At 37.1% G+C, this 15512-nt stretch overlaps 1 long non-coding RNA gene across 1 annotated transcript in view; it reads left to right on the forward strand.

The window, feature by feature from the left end:
• LOC140338422 (uncharacterized) overlaps window positions 1-13359 on the forward strand; it is a 53514-nt gene extending 40155 nt beyond the window's left edge. Inside the window, exon 3 of the long non-coding RNA XR_011922254.1 lies at window positions 12404-13359. This is a non-coding gene — a long non-coding RNA (uncharacterized lncRNA). The remainder of the gene's footprint in view (window positions 1-12403) is intronic.
• The last annotated feature ends 2153 nt before the right edge of the window (window positions 13360-15512 follow it).

A 15512-nucleotide genomic window follows, 5' to 3' on the forward strand; every position in this document is an offset into this window, starting at 1 on the left:
GAATAGTGGGCTATTTGACCAACACTAGTCATGGGCTTGGCTACAAGCAACATTCATGGAGGATATTGCTTCTGGTAAAAAGAAGGAATCCATTTTTATGTGCTTCCACTACCAAGCTAAGGCAAGTAAGTCAAAAAAAAAAAAAAAAAAAATATATATATATATATATATAGTGGGCCAAGGTCTAAAATGCCATTTAAACCTGCAGAAACATGCTGAAGGGATGGAAAAGCAAGAGAATGTTTGGCTATTTGTAAACACCTAAATAATGCATACACTCCAGTATTTAATGAGCATGAAAGTACGCAACAACAGAACATCTGTTCATTTCCAGAAGTGCTTGACCCAGCTTGTGATCTTGTCATTCAATGTGGTTTGATGTTGTGCTTGGCAACCTGGACCTCCTTCCATCACCATCAGGTGTGTTAGAATGAGTATGCAACTAACTGACATCCAGTTTGGACAGCAAGTGGAAGTGTGCTTGTATACAATAGGGCTAAGATCAGGCTGCACAGCACAATGACAACCAACCTATAACACTATTACAAATGCACAGAGGAGTTGCACATCAACATGAGTGCAAATGTCAGAGTATTACAAAAAAAAAGAAAGAAATAAAAACCATGACAATTTATTCAGAAAAGGACTATGTACATAATACATTCAAATACCAATATGCGACAAAGGCAACAAGGTGGGTCAAGTAACACTTTGGAGTGGAAACCATGCAGACATTTGTACTCAATACTTCTGAAAAAAATACAAAACATTGCTGAAGAATTGCTAAACAACAGAATCTGGCATTACAAACCAGGCACAAAAACATTGCAGCAACAGATGAAACTAACAATCAGGATTACAAAAAATCACATCAATGCATACAATCCAAGCAAACTTACTTAATTCCCCCCACCACCACAAACCAGTCCAGTTAAAATAGTACTAATGAAAATGCATATGTATTTCTATACATTTAAATGTATTTTGACACACACACACACACACACACACGTGAAATCACTAAATGTTTCTGAATACATGTATTATAACATGTTTGCCTTTAATCCTTTACTAAAATATTTGATTTCTCTAAAGTCAAACTAGAATGAAATTTTAATCAGGTCACAAATGTATGTTCACATTTTTTTTACAGTCATACTATTGTGTGATGACATATTTGAAATATATTTTCAGCTTGATAGAAATTAGTTTGCAGTGTTGCAACCAAAAGAAAAAGTATCAAAACTACAAGTGCAACAAATGTAACTATAAATGAAGCAAGTTTGTGATTGAGTAGAATGTAACATAAAAAGTAGCACTTGCACATAAAAACATCAAGCAATAAAGATTCAAACTGACCTATAAAATAGACTGGAGATGCGCACAGAACAGGGCGGAGGTGTGCGCTAATTAACTGCTATCACCTCACCATTAAGCTTAACATCTCCTCCTGAATCGCGCAGCTGAAAATTAATTTTAATCGGCGTTTTTGAGATCTTTGCTCATTTTTGCAGGAAACCAACAGGCCAGTTCACTAGAACTCGGGCCCATTTCGCGGTAATAGAGCTTGCCGACCGTCCCGTACGTACCTGCATTTCATTGATAAATCAGGGCCTATGTCTCCATCTCAGCAGTCTATTGCTCTTTTAATACAAGTAAGTACTTTTCTAGCTTTAGATATTGCAGCTTGGCATTGCATGCTGTTATTAAGTCCATGATTTACCAGAACCCCCAGATCCTTTTCCATTTCTGACTCCCTCAAATGTATTCCCCCTAGACAGTATGAAGCATGCATGCTGTTAGCGCCCAAGTGCATAATTTTGCATTTATCTATATTAAATGTCATTTGCCACTTGGCTGCCCAATCAAATAGTACATCCAGGTCTGCTTGTAGAATATAGACATCCTGTATGGACCTAATTCCATTTATTAATTAATTCCATTTGGTGTCATCTGCAAACACAGAAATGGTACTTTTAATCCCAAACTCTATATCATTTATAAAGATGTTAAACAGTAAAGGTCCCAACACTGAACCCTGGGGTACACCACTAATAACTGGGGTACACCACTAATAACCTTAGACCATTCAGAGTATGAATCATTAACTACAACTCTCTGGATGCGGACTTTAAGCCAGTTCTCTATCCATTTACAGATTGACTTTTCTAAACCTATTGACCCTAATTTGCATATTAACCATCTGTGGGGTACTGTGTCAAATGCCCCAAGTACACTATATTAACTGTTACTGCACGGTTTACTTACTTCCTCATAAAAAGAGAGTAAATTTGTTTGACAACTTCTGTCTTTCTTAAAGCAATGCTGACTATCACCTATAATATTATTTTCCAGCAGAAACTCCTCTATGTGGTTCTTTATCAAACTCTCTAGGACCTTTCCAACTCTGGACGTTAAACTAACCCATCTGTAGGTACCTGGTAATGACTTTGCTCCCTTTTTGAAGATAGGAACCACATTGGTCCTACGCCAATCCATCGGTACCTTGCCAGTGACTAAAGAGTCTCTAAAAATTAGAAATATTGGGTTTGAATTAACCGAGCTCAGCTCTTTGAGGATACGTGGATATAATCTATCAAGTCCTGGTGCTTTGTCAACCTTAATTTTTACCAGGTGTTTATCAATCATATGAATTCTGAGCCATTGTGACTCATTTAAGGCAGTGACTATTATGAATTCGGACTTGAGCTCTGCCATTTTCCTTTGTGTACACTGAGCTAAAAAAAAGTGTTTAGTAAATCTGCCTTGCGTTTATCCCAAGTTACCAACCCAGCAACATTCTTTAAGGGGCTCACATGCTCAGATCTGATCTTTTTGCTATTAATATATTTTTTAAAAATGTATGGGGTTTGACTTACTTTCTTTTGCAATCTGTCTTTCATTTTGAAGTTTTGCATATTTTGTCTCCTTTTAACATCTTTTTTTTTTGTTAAATTTTGTTTTTTTTGAGAATTCAAAGCAACAAACATATATACAAAAAACATCAGACCATAATAGGCAAAAACATATAACTTCTTAATACATATACAGTTACATATATACTTATTTTTTCTTTCTTTCTTTTTCTTTCTTATATACCTAGTGCTAATATATGGCAACTTTCATTTATATAGTGGAAGAAACTGAGGTAAAATTTTAGATGGTAAAATAGTGTAAAATAACATTAAAACAAAAGAATTTTGCAGAGCCCAGTGACCTAATAACCCAAGGTTTAAATATATAATATATCCTAATTATCTCATTAATTACTTTCATTTTTAGAAGAAACCTTTCTATTCCAATCACTTAATGTGTGGTGAAAATATAAAGCCTTTTTTCCATAATAACTCAATATTATGTATTATATAATAAAGAGCTCATCAGATAGGCCCATCAGGTGTCTATGTAAGCCTCCCAAATTTCAAAAAACTTTGCTACTCTAGATTCCTTATCCAAGGATGCCTCAATCCAGGCCATTCAAAAGTCATAATCCAATTTTTTTTTTAAAAAGCCTCAAAGTTCGTGGGTTTGGGTCTAACTATATGTGCAATATAGCATTCTTGGCCACCAAAGAAAGGATAGCCAATAGGTTTCTGCTTCCCCTTGTGATTCTTGCACCCTGCAGATCATAAGTGCCTAAAATGGCCCATTCTGGAGTTAAAGGAACATAATTAATCAGATAAGAAGTAACAAAATATGCCACCTTCTGCCAAAATCTCTTTAATTTTATGACAATTCTAAAAAGCATGGTAAAAACCTGCTTGATCTTGCAAACATTTGGTACAACTAGAAGTTGGAGTATAGCCCATCAAATAGGCTCTTTGCAGAGAAATATATACTCCATGATAAATTTTAGTGTCATTTCCCTATACATTGCTAAAAGGAGTACCGACCATGCCTTGAACAATACTGTTAAAATATCATCTGTTGTTTTACTAGGAAAGTGTTCAGACCATGTAGCCAAACCAGTTTTCCTAATAGAATAATCCAGATTTACTTTAATGATTTTATAATTTTCTGTTATCGCTTTTCTAAAAGGTTTGCCCTTGAACAATAAAGTATCCAAGCGGTTTTTCCAGTCCCTTACTGAAAGAAATTTCAATACTCTTAAAGTATAAGACTGTAGTTGCAGAAAGACATATACTGCTGTTGTCAAAAAAGGATATTCAGTTACCACTGTTTCAAACTGAAGAGGAATTTGCACATTTCTGTCTACCAGCGACCTAACAGTCATGGCATGGAAAATTCGCCACTTCTGTAACAAAGAGAGATGAGCTAAATGTGGAAGATCTAAATTATCCCAGTATGGTAGAAAGAGAGAAGAATGACTATTCAAAAGATGGTTACCCCTAATCCTATGCCATATAATCCAGCAAGAGAACAGTATCGGATTTGATATTTTTTCCTCAGGTAATAGTTCTTTATGCATATTTAGTACATACTTTAAACTAATATGAGGTACAAATTGTGGATTTAATGTAGAATCAGCATACACGTTATTATTATGTATCCAATCCTTAATATATCTCAAAATGCAAGCGGCATTATATGATTCTATATCCGGGAAATTTACTCCTCCATTCCTCATCCGTTGTTGCAGTACTGATAAATAGTGTTGAGCAACCCGTTCGGGTCCATACCGAACTTTACGATTTTGGGTACCCAGGCCCGAACCCGAACTTTGAGCCGAAGTTCGGCCGAACCCGCACTTCCAGGTGTTCGCTCATCCCTACTGATAAACTTAATCTAGCACACTTACCTCCCCAAATCAATTTAGAGAACAACTTATTAAAGGTTCTAAGTGTCACGGTCCCTTCCGTGACAGAAGTTTGAGGATCTGTCAGACAAGCTGTATATGTGAATATCTGACAGCCTCTTTGGTTTTACTTGTTTCTGTGTTGTTGTTTGTAAAGACCACTCCCCTTGCATCAGGTGCAGGTGCTGGTCAAGGTGCAGGTGCTGGTCATTACTGCTCCTCCATTTAGTCTGGCCTCACACTTCATGCTGTGCGGTTGATATTCACTGCTGGGTTGTGAATAGCTGGAGTGTTGAGCTGTCCTGTGTTCCTGTTGATATCTGCTAAAAGATAAGTTGCTTTATTTTTGGTGTTTTGGTGTTTTGTGTTATTCAGTTGTTTACTAGGCCTCAGGGAGACACTGGGTCCTTCATAGGGGAAGGAACCAGCAGTCTCAAGCCAGACACTACTGCCAGGGCTATCCAGGGCTAGTAGGGCCTAGGTTCCTGAGTATGAGCTTTCCTACCATCAGGGGATGCTCATATGGATAGGAGTTAGGGCCAGATTAGGGTGTCTGCAAGGGGTGACCATTCCCTTTTCCCTAGTCATTTGAGGCCTAGTAGTATATACACCTTTCTGTTACCCTCCCCTCCCTGTTATACGTGACACTAAGATCCATTTTTTAATTACTATGGGTAAAGATTGGAGAATATAAAGAAGCCGTGGAAAAAAATTTTTTTTTAATAAACTTATCCTTCCCAAATATGAGAGCATAAGCTTAGACCAGTTACGCATTTGTTCAGAGAAAGTTCAAAGAATAACCTTTATATTCTGAGAATACAATTTATAGGGGTTTTTAATAATTTGTACCCCTAAATATTGTATTTTCTCCCTACACCAGATAAAAGGATATTCCTTACTCCAAAGAGGTCTGACAAACCTTGAAAGTACTACGCCTTGGATTTATCCAGGTTAACAGCGTAACCTGAAATAGTCCCATATTAAGTATTTCTGTTCAAGATGGTTGCTAAACCATTTCGCGGATTAGAAATATATAACCACAAATCATGGGCAAAGGCAGTGATTTTAGGAGTACATGATCCCACTGATATACCCTCAAACTCGGATAAATCCTCTAAGAGCTGAAGAAGAGGATTCAATGCTAAATTAAATAAGACTGGAGAGAGAGAGGACATCCTTGTCTTGTACCTCTAGAGAGTATTATGGGCGTCGACATATCTCCATTATTAAACAATTTAGAAGATATATATAAATATTGAATATAGGAAGAAAACACCTGTCCAAACGACCTATTAGACAATACAGCATTGAGCAAAGGCCATTCAATTTTATCAAAAGCTTTTTCGGTATCCAAACTTAACATAGATTTAGATTTCTGAGTCCTAGAAGACTGTACAGTAGCGGCAAAAGCTGATCGAATCCCAATGGTCGAGAAACAGAAAATCTGTAATCTATTTGACATTAATTTAGCCAAGATTTTATAACCACAGTTCAACAAAGAAATTGGTCTATAAGAAGCTACTTGGTCAGGATTTTGCCTGGTTTTAGAATCATCATAGTAAAGGCTTCATTAAAACCTGGAAAAGGAGCCTGGTGGATCAATGTTTCATTATACAATTCTGCAAGTAAAGGAGTTATTGCCAGAGCTAAAATTATATAAAATTCTGCTGAAAAACCATTCGGACCTGGCGTTTTATTAGAAGCCAAAGTGTTATTTTCATAAAGGACTTCTGATTCTGAAACTGGGGCATTAAGTTGCTCTCTATAAACTGAAGTCAACTTAGATAAGTTAGCCTTTACCAATAAAGTTTGCAGTAAATGAGGTTGAGAATCTTGGGCAGTATATACATTTTTATAATAGCTTTCAAAGGCCTTTAAAACATCTTGATGAGATGTAAAAAAAAGTGTTAGAAAATGGGTCCTTTACTCTCAGAATATAGCGCTTAGACCCAAAGGGTTAGCTAACCTTGACAACAATGTGCCTATTTTATTCCCCCATCTATAAATTTTATGCTTGGTATAAGAGGCTTGAGTTTTCACTCTAGTATCAACATAAAAATTCAATTGAGCCACCGCTTCCTGCCAAGATTTTTTGCTCTCTCTATTAATAAATTGAAGATACTCTTTATATTGTTGCACAACCTGGTCCTGGAGAGTATTATCTTGTTGATAGTATTCTCTATTACGTTTTGCTACAAATGACATAATATATCCTCTCATGACAGCTTTCATAGTACGCCACAACAAATCTGGGAAAACTCAGTGCTGTAAATTATCATTAGGTCCATCCGCCCAATGGGATTGAAGATAAGCCCTAAAAGAAGAGGCTTTAGATAAATAAGTTGGAAAACGCCACAGAAATTTTTTCCTAAATGACTGTTCCAACTGCAATTGAAAAACCAGAGGAGCATGATCCGAGAGAGTAAAATTCCCAATAGACACTTTTTGAATTTTTGAAAGCCTTCTATTGCCAAAAACAAGTCAATTCTAGAGAATGTGGAATGAGCTTTGGAATAACAAGTATAATCTCTCTCTGTTAAATGTAAAAGACGCCACACATCTACCAAAGGGGTTTGAAACAATAAATGCTTTAGATCAGAAATGGATGGATTTGATCTAATATTGGTTTGCCTTGATCTATCCAGTGATGGATCAATAACTGTATTAAAGACTCTGGCCAAAAATAAATTTGGATAAGAACTAGTTAAAATCTTCCTACAGAGATTAATAAAAAAAAGTTGAAGAAATATTGTTGGGAGAATATATGGAACCAAAAGTATACCTGGTTCCCGCAATCTCCACTATTACAAATAAGTATCTACTAACAGGGTCTAATTCTGTAGAGATAATTTTATAAGACAGATTTTTATTAAACATGAGAGCCACACCTTTCGTTTTGGTTTTAAAAACCGTGTAGATCACTTCACCTATCTATGGAGCTTTAAACAGTGGAACCTGACCCTCCTTCCAATGTGTCTCCTGCAAAAACACTATATCTGGAGATTGCTTCTTTTAAATGTAGTAACACCCTTTTACATTTTTGAGGGTCATTCAAGCCTGCTACATTCCAAACTTTTCTTTTTCGGATGATAGTATAGCATCATACCCCCTAGGTGTCATACAAATTTAAAAAATGCAAGACAACTAGCAGAAAAAGATATTCCAAATATTGACCATGGCCATCCTAACCATGGTTAAAAAACATAAGTAAAAGACAAAATCTCATCACAAACAGCACTCCAGGTATAAATCGCTTGTTTTCCAAAAGAAAAATACATTGCCTGTGAATTATAAATAACCTTTATATAAAGATATCCCTGAATATCACCATGTAAATTCAATTCTCCTTTTCTTTTATGACCAACGTTTGCCTGCTGTCGGCGTATCCTGACAGAGCGGCACTGCATTTGCAAAAAATCATATAACATAAACAGACAAAAAAAGTGCATTCCAATAGACAATAAATAAACATTTGCATTTCTTTTTCTTTCTTTTTTTTTTCCCTATAAGACACTTCATTAAAGAAATATACATCTCTATTCAATCAATTAACTTCCTTCAGAAGAGGTAAATAATTTAGACATTTCAACTACATCAGCTGGATCATCAAATAACTTAGCCTCCCCTTGCCAAAGAACTTTCATTTTGGCAGGATACAAAAGAGACTAATGGATGCCCATATCCACCAATCGCTTACAAACTGGGGCAAAAGTTTTTTGTTTTTGTGTTACAGCAACGGAGTAGTCCTGGAACATCAGAATCTTGTTCACTTGGATACCCCAGATCATTCTATAGGTTCCCAGCAATGTTTCCTTATCGATATAGTGAAAATATTTAGCTATTACAGGCCGTGGACGTTGGGCCATGGACCGGCGTTCAGGGCCTATCTGATGAGCTCTTTTAATTTTCTGTAGAGAACTAGGTGGAAGATTCAATGCATTCATCAAAGGGGTTGTAAGAAATTGAACCAAATCATGGCCTTTGTATGATTCTGGTATACCAATAAAGCGCAAATTAGACCTCCTATTCCGATTCTCCAAATCCTCTAAATTGGTTTCTATAGAGGGGAGTATAGTATTTTGAGCAGCAACTTTAGTATTAGACTGTAGATGCTGATCGTCCAAGTCGCTTACTCTCTATTCCAACTCAGCTATGCGTTGAGTATTGGAGGAAATATTCGCTAATGCTGATTCAATAGATTTTTGCAAGCCCTGAGATTTATTATCAAAATAGGGCAACAAGATTTTGGATACTTCAGAAGCAATTTCTGAGTGATCAGGTGAACTAAGCAATGGATCAGACCTTGATTCCTCCCCCTCTGCATATCCCATAAAAGACTTGGTGTTGAGATATAGAAGAGGAAGAGGGAGTAGGAGAACCAGCTTTTAATGGGGGTTTAAACTTTTTTTATTAGTATTCTTGCGTATTGAAGAGGACTGTTTCCCAACAAATTTATCCCTTGTGTAGCAATAGTTGGAGTAATACTCTAAAGACTCTGTATAAGATGTAACTTTTATAAAAAAAGAGGCAGTAGATAAAAAATCCCCTTCAAATATTTTAAACAAAAAATGGAGGTCAGCAGCAAAAAAAAGCATAAATCTTCAGAAATAAAGATGTATCTTTTTTTAAATGACATCCAATTTCTTGCAGTAGATGGAAGAAGGAAGCTAGAAAATGAACAGGTATTCACAAGTCCCAAGTTATAGGATTAAAAGAAAAAGCGCCTTTATGTAGAGCTGAGCATTTTGTGTGATTATAGACCTGATATGGCCGCCATAAGCCATGCGGCCTAAGCATCCAACGCCGACTCCGGGATGTTTGTACTGCGCGTGAGCCGCTCGGGCATCCATCGACCCCCACCTTCCAGAGAGATCAGTGGGATGCCGATGGATGAAGAAAAACCGAGCTCAGGGAGCTGTGGTAAAACGCGGCTGCTCTTCTAGCTCCGCCCTCGAAGTGTTTTGTTATTTTTTTATCGTTTTTAAATGAAGGTGATCCTTCATTTTTATATTTTTGGAATGGCCTTTTCTTGTTCCTTTATGGCTTTTTTTACATCAGCTGTGAGCCACATAGGATTTAGCCTCTTAAACTTAATACCCATTGGAATATATTTTTCAGTGTGCTTTTGTAAAACAGACTTTAAACATTCCTATCTCTGTTCTGTGTGCTTTGAGGACAATATTGTCTCCCAGTCCAAGTCACAGAGAGCCACCCTTAATAATGGAAAATTTGCTCTCTTAAAATTAAATGTTTTTATTATACCTGTTTTTGCTTCCTGTTTACAACTTACAGTAAATGAAATCATATTATGGTCACTGCTACTCAGATTCTATTTTATATGCACATTTGTTATAAGCTCTGCATTGATAGAAAGAACTAGGTCCAGCAGAGTACCATTTCTAGTTGGGGCTTCTATAAACTGTACCATAAAATTATCTTGTATTAAATTTCACAAAACACAAATTTCCTCCCTTTTGCTGTTCCTGTAGTGCTATTACTCCAGTCAATGTCAGGGTAGTTGAAATCTCCCAATTTCTAGCTTTTTCTATCTGTGCTAGAAGTTGATTTTCTATTTCGTCCTTAGCACTGGGGGGCTTATAGCAGACTCCAATAATTAATTGTGTGTTATTCAATCCCATATTCAACTCCACCCATAATGCCTCAACCTCATCGCTTGTTCCATCCGCAATTTCTTCTTTCACATTTGCTTTTAGATCACTTCTCACAGACAGACAGACACCACCACCCTTCTGTTTGACCCTGTCTTTACAAAAGAGAATATACCCAGGAATATTGACAGCCCAGTCATGTGAAGAACAAAGCCTGGGTTCAGCCATGCCAAGTCATAATTCTCATCACTCATTAGGCTTCCAACTCCCTTAATTTGTTTACTTCCCTATTAAATGTACAGCGCTGCGTAATATGTTGGCGCTATATAAATCCTGTTTAATAATATTAATCGACTTCTAGCATTGGTGAACAGGCTCTTTAAACCATTGCTGCTTTTACCATCATTGTTTGCCAAATCCTTTTGTTTTTTAGTACGACTAGTACTGCACAATCCAATGTTTGTTTGTAACATGGGAAGCTCCTTACAATTATCCATAACCCTCGCCCCAACTATCCCTAGCACACCCTCCACTAGTGTCTGACCCCTGACTAACCTTTCTGCCACCTAATTTACCTTTCCCACCCCCGCTGTCCTAGTTTAAATATACATCACCATTCCATAAATCTTTCCCCTAGCACAGCAGACCCCCTTTCATTTAGGTGCAAACCATCTCTAGCATACAGGTTGTACACCAATGAAAAGTCAGCCCAATGCTCTTTAAACCCAAACCCTTCCCTTTTGCACCAGGACTTAAGCCATGCATTTAGCTGTCTGAGCTCCCCCTGTCCTTCCCGTGTTGCGCAAGGCACAGGCAATATTCCGGAACTTGAAACATAGTTCTTTATACTGATTTTTAAGGATCCTCCATCTTCCATCTATCTTGTCATTGGTTCCAACATGGACCAAGACAGCTGGGTCCTGTTCTGCCCCTCCCAGTAATTTGTCCACTCGGTCCACCACATGCCGAACACAGGGAGACAGCAAACCATTCTGTTGAAGGGATCCGGGTGACAAACTATTTTAACCGTCCTCCTGATCATAGAATCCCCTATGACTACCAATGGACTACCAGTTGGTCATGTACTTGCAAGAATATAATCAGCAAACAGTGGAGGGAAGTCCAATTTTAAATTATAGACAGGGCTTACTATGCTTTTAATGTCACTATAAACTCTCAAACCACAGCAACTAGGTTGTTGGCGTGCTCCAAATGTGCCATGGCCATGGCCCCATTGGAACATGCACTATCGGACTTCCCTATTATATCTCGACTTTGGAATAGAGTTTTTAAATTTACTAGGACGGTAACTGGACATGACCAATCTATTTCCCCTCATTTGGCTTTGTTTCATGGTAATGTGATTGACCACTCCACTGATGCTGTGATTAAGCTAACCTGTAACTAAATTTGATCATTTGTGTTTATTGGCTGCAAAGAAAGCCATTTTAAAGATGTGGTTGGAATTTAATCCTCCTTCCATTTCACAAGTGATACAATGCCTTCAAGCTCTCAAAATTATTGACAAAACTGAGGCCACCCAACATAGAGATACACATCCTCAAAAGTATTTTTTTGTACATGGTTGGCCTATCTGAAGTACACACTATCACCGGCTCAACTCCAGGACGTTATAGATATAGATTTGTATGAATTGAAGTATCTGATACTCTTTTTTGTTTGTTCTCTAGAAGGGGGTTTTGTTTGGTTATTTGTTTCCTTTACATGGTCTTTGTATTAAACTGTAAATGTTTATTTCCCATTTAAAAATGGAAAACTGAGAAGAGGCAGATGTATTCTAATTCTTTTTGCAATGCATTGGTACTGTATTATGTTTCGCATATCGCTTATGCTTTTTATCTATGGTCTGTACCTTGCTGTTTATTGTAATTCTATTTATACTCTGCCAATAAAGATATGTTTAAAAAAACTAACTTTTTCCCCACCCCTTAATCATAGGTAGAGCTATGGATTTGTTCAAAATTGACTTCAAAATCTAATTCTTGCCTAATAATATTTTTTTATTTATATTTATTAGGAGTGGCAAAATCTACAGTTTGAAACATCATGAGAAAGAAACAAAGCACTGGTGAACTCAGCAATGCCAAAAAACCTGGACGCCCATGGAGGACAACAGTGGTGGATGATCGCAGAATCATTTCCCATGGTGAATAGAAACTTCTTCACAGCCAACCAAGTGAACAACACTCTCCAGGAGGTAGGCGTATCGATATGCAAGTCTACCATAAAGAGAAGACCGCATGAATGTAAATACAGAGTGCAGTACAAGGTGCAAGTCACTCATAAGCCTCAAGAATAGAAAGGCTAGATTGGACCTTGCTCAAAAACGTTTAAAAAAGCCAGCACAGTTCTGGAAAAACATTCTTTGGACAAATGAAACCAAGATCAAACTTTACCAGAATGATGGCAGGAAAAAAAGTATGGAGAAGATGTGGCACTGGGACACTAGTGTTTATCGATGAGGTGTTCAGAGACATACTGTCTGCTCAAATCCAGCTAAATGCAGTCACATTGATTAGAAGGCATTTCATAATACAGATGGACAATTACCCAAATCATACAGCCAACGCAACCCAAGTGTTTATTAATGCAAAGAAGTGGAATATTCTTGAATGGCCAAGTCAGTCACCTGATCTGAACCCAATTAAGCATGCATTTCACTTATTGAAGACTAAACTTCGAGCAGAAAGGCACACAAACAAACAGCAACTGAAAGCTGCTGCAGTAAAGGCCTGGCAGAGCATTAAAAGAAGGAAACCCAGCATCTGGTGATGTTCATGAGTTCAAGACTACAGGCTGTCATTGTTATTTTTAGCTTTTTAATTTGTCCAATTACTTTTGAGCCCTTGAAATGAAGTGATTGTGTAAAAAAAGGGCTTTAGTTCCTCACATTTTAATGCAATCTTTTTGTTCAACCCACTGAATTAAAGCTGAAAGTCTGCAGTTCAACTGCATCTGAGTTGTTTCATTTAAAATGAATTGTGGTAATGTACAGAACCAAAATTAGAAAAAAGTTGTCTCCGTCCAAATATTTAGGATCAATATCTCTTTTGGGGTCTTAAGCCCAATACAGATGTAACATAGACATCAGGTAACTATTTGCTGAAAATAATTTATGTTTTTATTTTTGTCATCATTTTCAGTGACAAATAAGTGAACAAGCACTTCAACATACTTGAAACCTAGTTCTTTAACCCCCTTAGCGTTTTAATTCTGTCCATTTTTTGATGCCAAAAGTGATCCTATTTTTTTGCATAGAAATTTTTGTTTATATTGTGGGCCTGTAATTCTTAGGATTAACTCCCGGGTATAATAATTATATTTAATTTTTATAATATAATCATAATTTATAATATAATACATAATTATAAAAAATAATGAAATAATAGACCACAACAATGTAATTTATCAAAAAAAAAATTTATCAAAAATTTCTCAATGAAATTTTCCAAACAAGGGTGCAATATTATTGATAAATAATAATATAAATTATATGCAGATTTTAGAATAAAAAATTTACATTTTTAGTAGGCATCCCAGGTGTGGTAGATTTTGAAGCAGGGTGCTGCACAAAGTCCAACATCATAGTCAGGACAGTAGAACCTGGTTTCTTTGCGTTTCTTCCTTCCTCTGTCATCGGTCTTTGAGCAGCAAACCATTCACATCTTTGTAGGTGTTGCCTTTTACTTATTTGGTGGGATGTATTCAATGAAGTGACGACCGGTCAGGCGTTCTGGGTTTACAACGGTGGAAGCACGGCGTCCAGGTCTATTCATAGCCACTGATGGTGTTTGGTGGTTCTTGACTATGGATTCGGAAACTTGCAAAATGAAGTCTGAATCATTTACAGGCCTCTGACTATTTTTTTGTACAGAATGTAGGCATTCCATAGGCACTGCTCAACTAGATGCCTGAAAATCTTTTTGTGATACTTCATTTGCTGTTTCTTCATCGCTGGGTAGAATGTCATGGCTTGGTCAGCTCTGTCCACACCTCCCATGGTGTTGTTGTAGTCAATCACCACTGGTGGCTTCATCACTTCTTTCCTACGTTTTGTGTGTACCAGAATGGTGGAGGCATCATGGACAGTACTCACCAAGCACACATCTTTCTTGTCCTGCTATCTCAGGGCCATCATCTTTCCTTTCTGCCAGGCAACCATTTCTCCTATCTTCAGCTTCCCTTTTGCAAACAATGATGGCAGTTTGCGCCGGTTAACCCTAACGGTTCCATCGGTTCTGTGTTGCAGAAGGAACTCATAAAGCTCAGGAGAGGTGTAGAAATTGTCAGTTATGACACAATAGCCCAGATCTAGCAATGGCTCAATGAGGGATAGCACTGAAGATCCATAATGGCTGTATCTGGGGTTGAACTGTGTCCCTTTTCCAGTGTACAGTACCGTATTCCAGATGTAGCCAGATGAGGATTCGCACAGCATATAGGTCTTCACGCCAAATCATGCCCTCTTTGACGCAATTTACTGCACCCGGCTGAGCCTCCCCTTGTAAGCCATTAGACTTTCATCAATGCTGACATCTCTTTCTGGCACATAGGTTTGCTATAAATTTTGTAGAATCATCTGAGACACTTCCCAAATTTTCTTGAGTTTTGGTGCAGGATGGGTAGTGTCATCCAATTCTTCATTGTTTGCGAAGTGCAGGTACTTCATGATGAGGGAAAACCGGTATTCTGGCATGAATGGAGTGGCAATCATTTTGCCAAGTAATATGTTAGCACACACAGAGCAGAATAAATGTTTGCATAAAAAAAAAATAGCAAAATATTTCAAAGTTAGCAAACACAGAACAGCATACATGTTGGCATAAAAAACAAGAAATTGGCAAAAAATTTCTAAAATTTCAAAAAGTTAGAACTAAGCAGCATACATGTTGGCATAAAAAAAAAATGTAAAAAGTTGGCAAACACAAAGCAGCATACATGTTTGCATAATAAAAAATGACCAAAAAATTTTAAAAAAAAGTAAGCAAACACAAAGCAGCACATTTGCATAAAAAAAAATTTAGCAAAAAATTTCAAAAAGTTAGCAAACACAAGAGCGGCTTACCTGTTTGTCTCTGCAACAATTCAAACATCGGTCAAAAACAACTTCAGGCATGCCAGGGGGT

This window comes from Pyxicephalus adspersus, chromosome 1, assembly GCF_032062135.1.
Source record: "Pyxicephalus adspersus chromosome 1, UCB_Pads_2.0, whole genome shotgun sequence".
Lineage (NCBI taxonomy): Eukaryota > Metazoa > Chordata > Amphibia > Anura > Pyxicephalidae > Pyxicephalus > Pyxicephalus adspersus.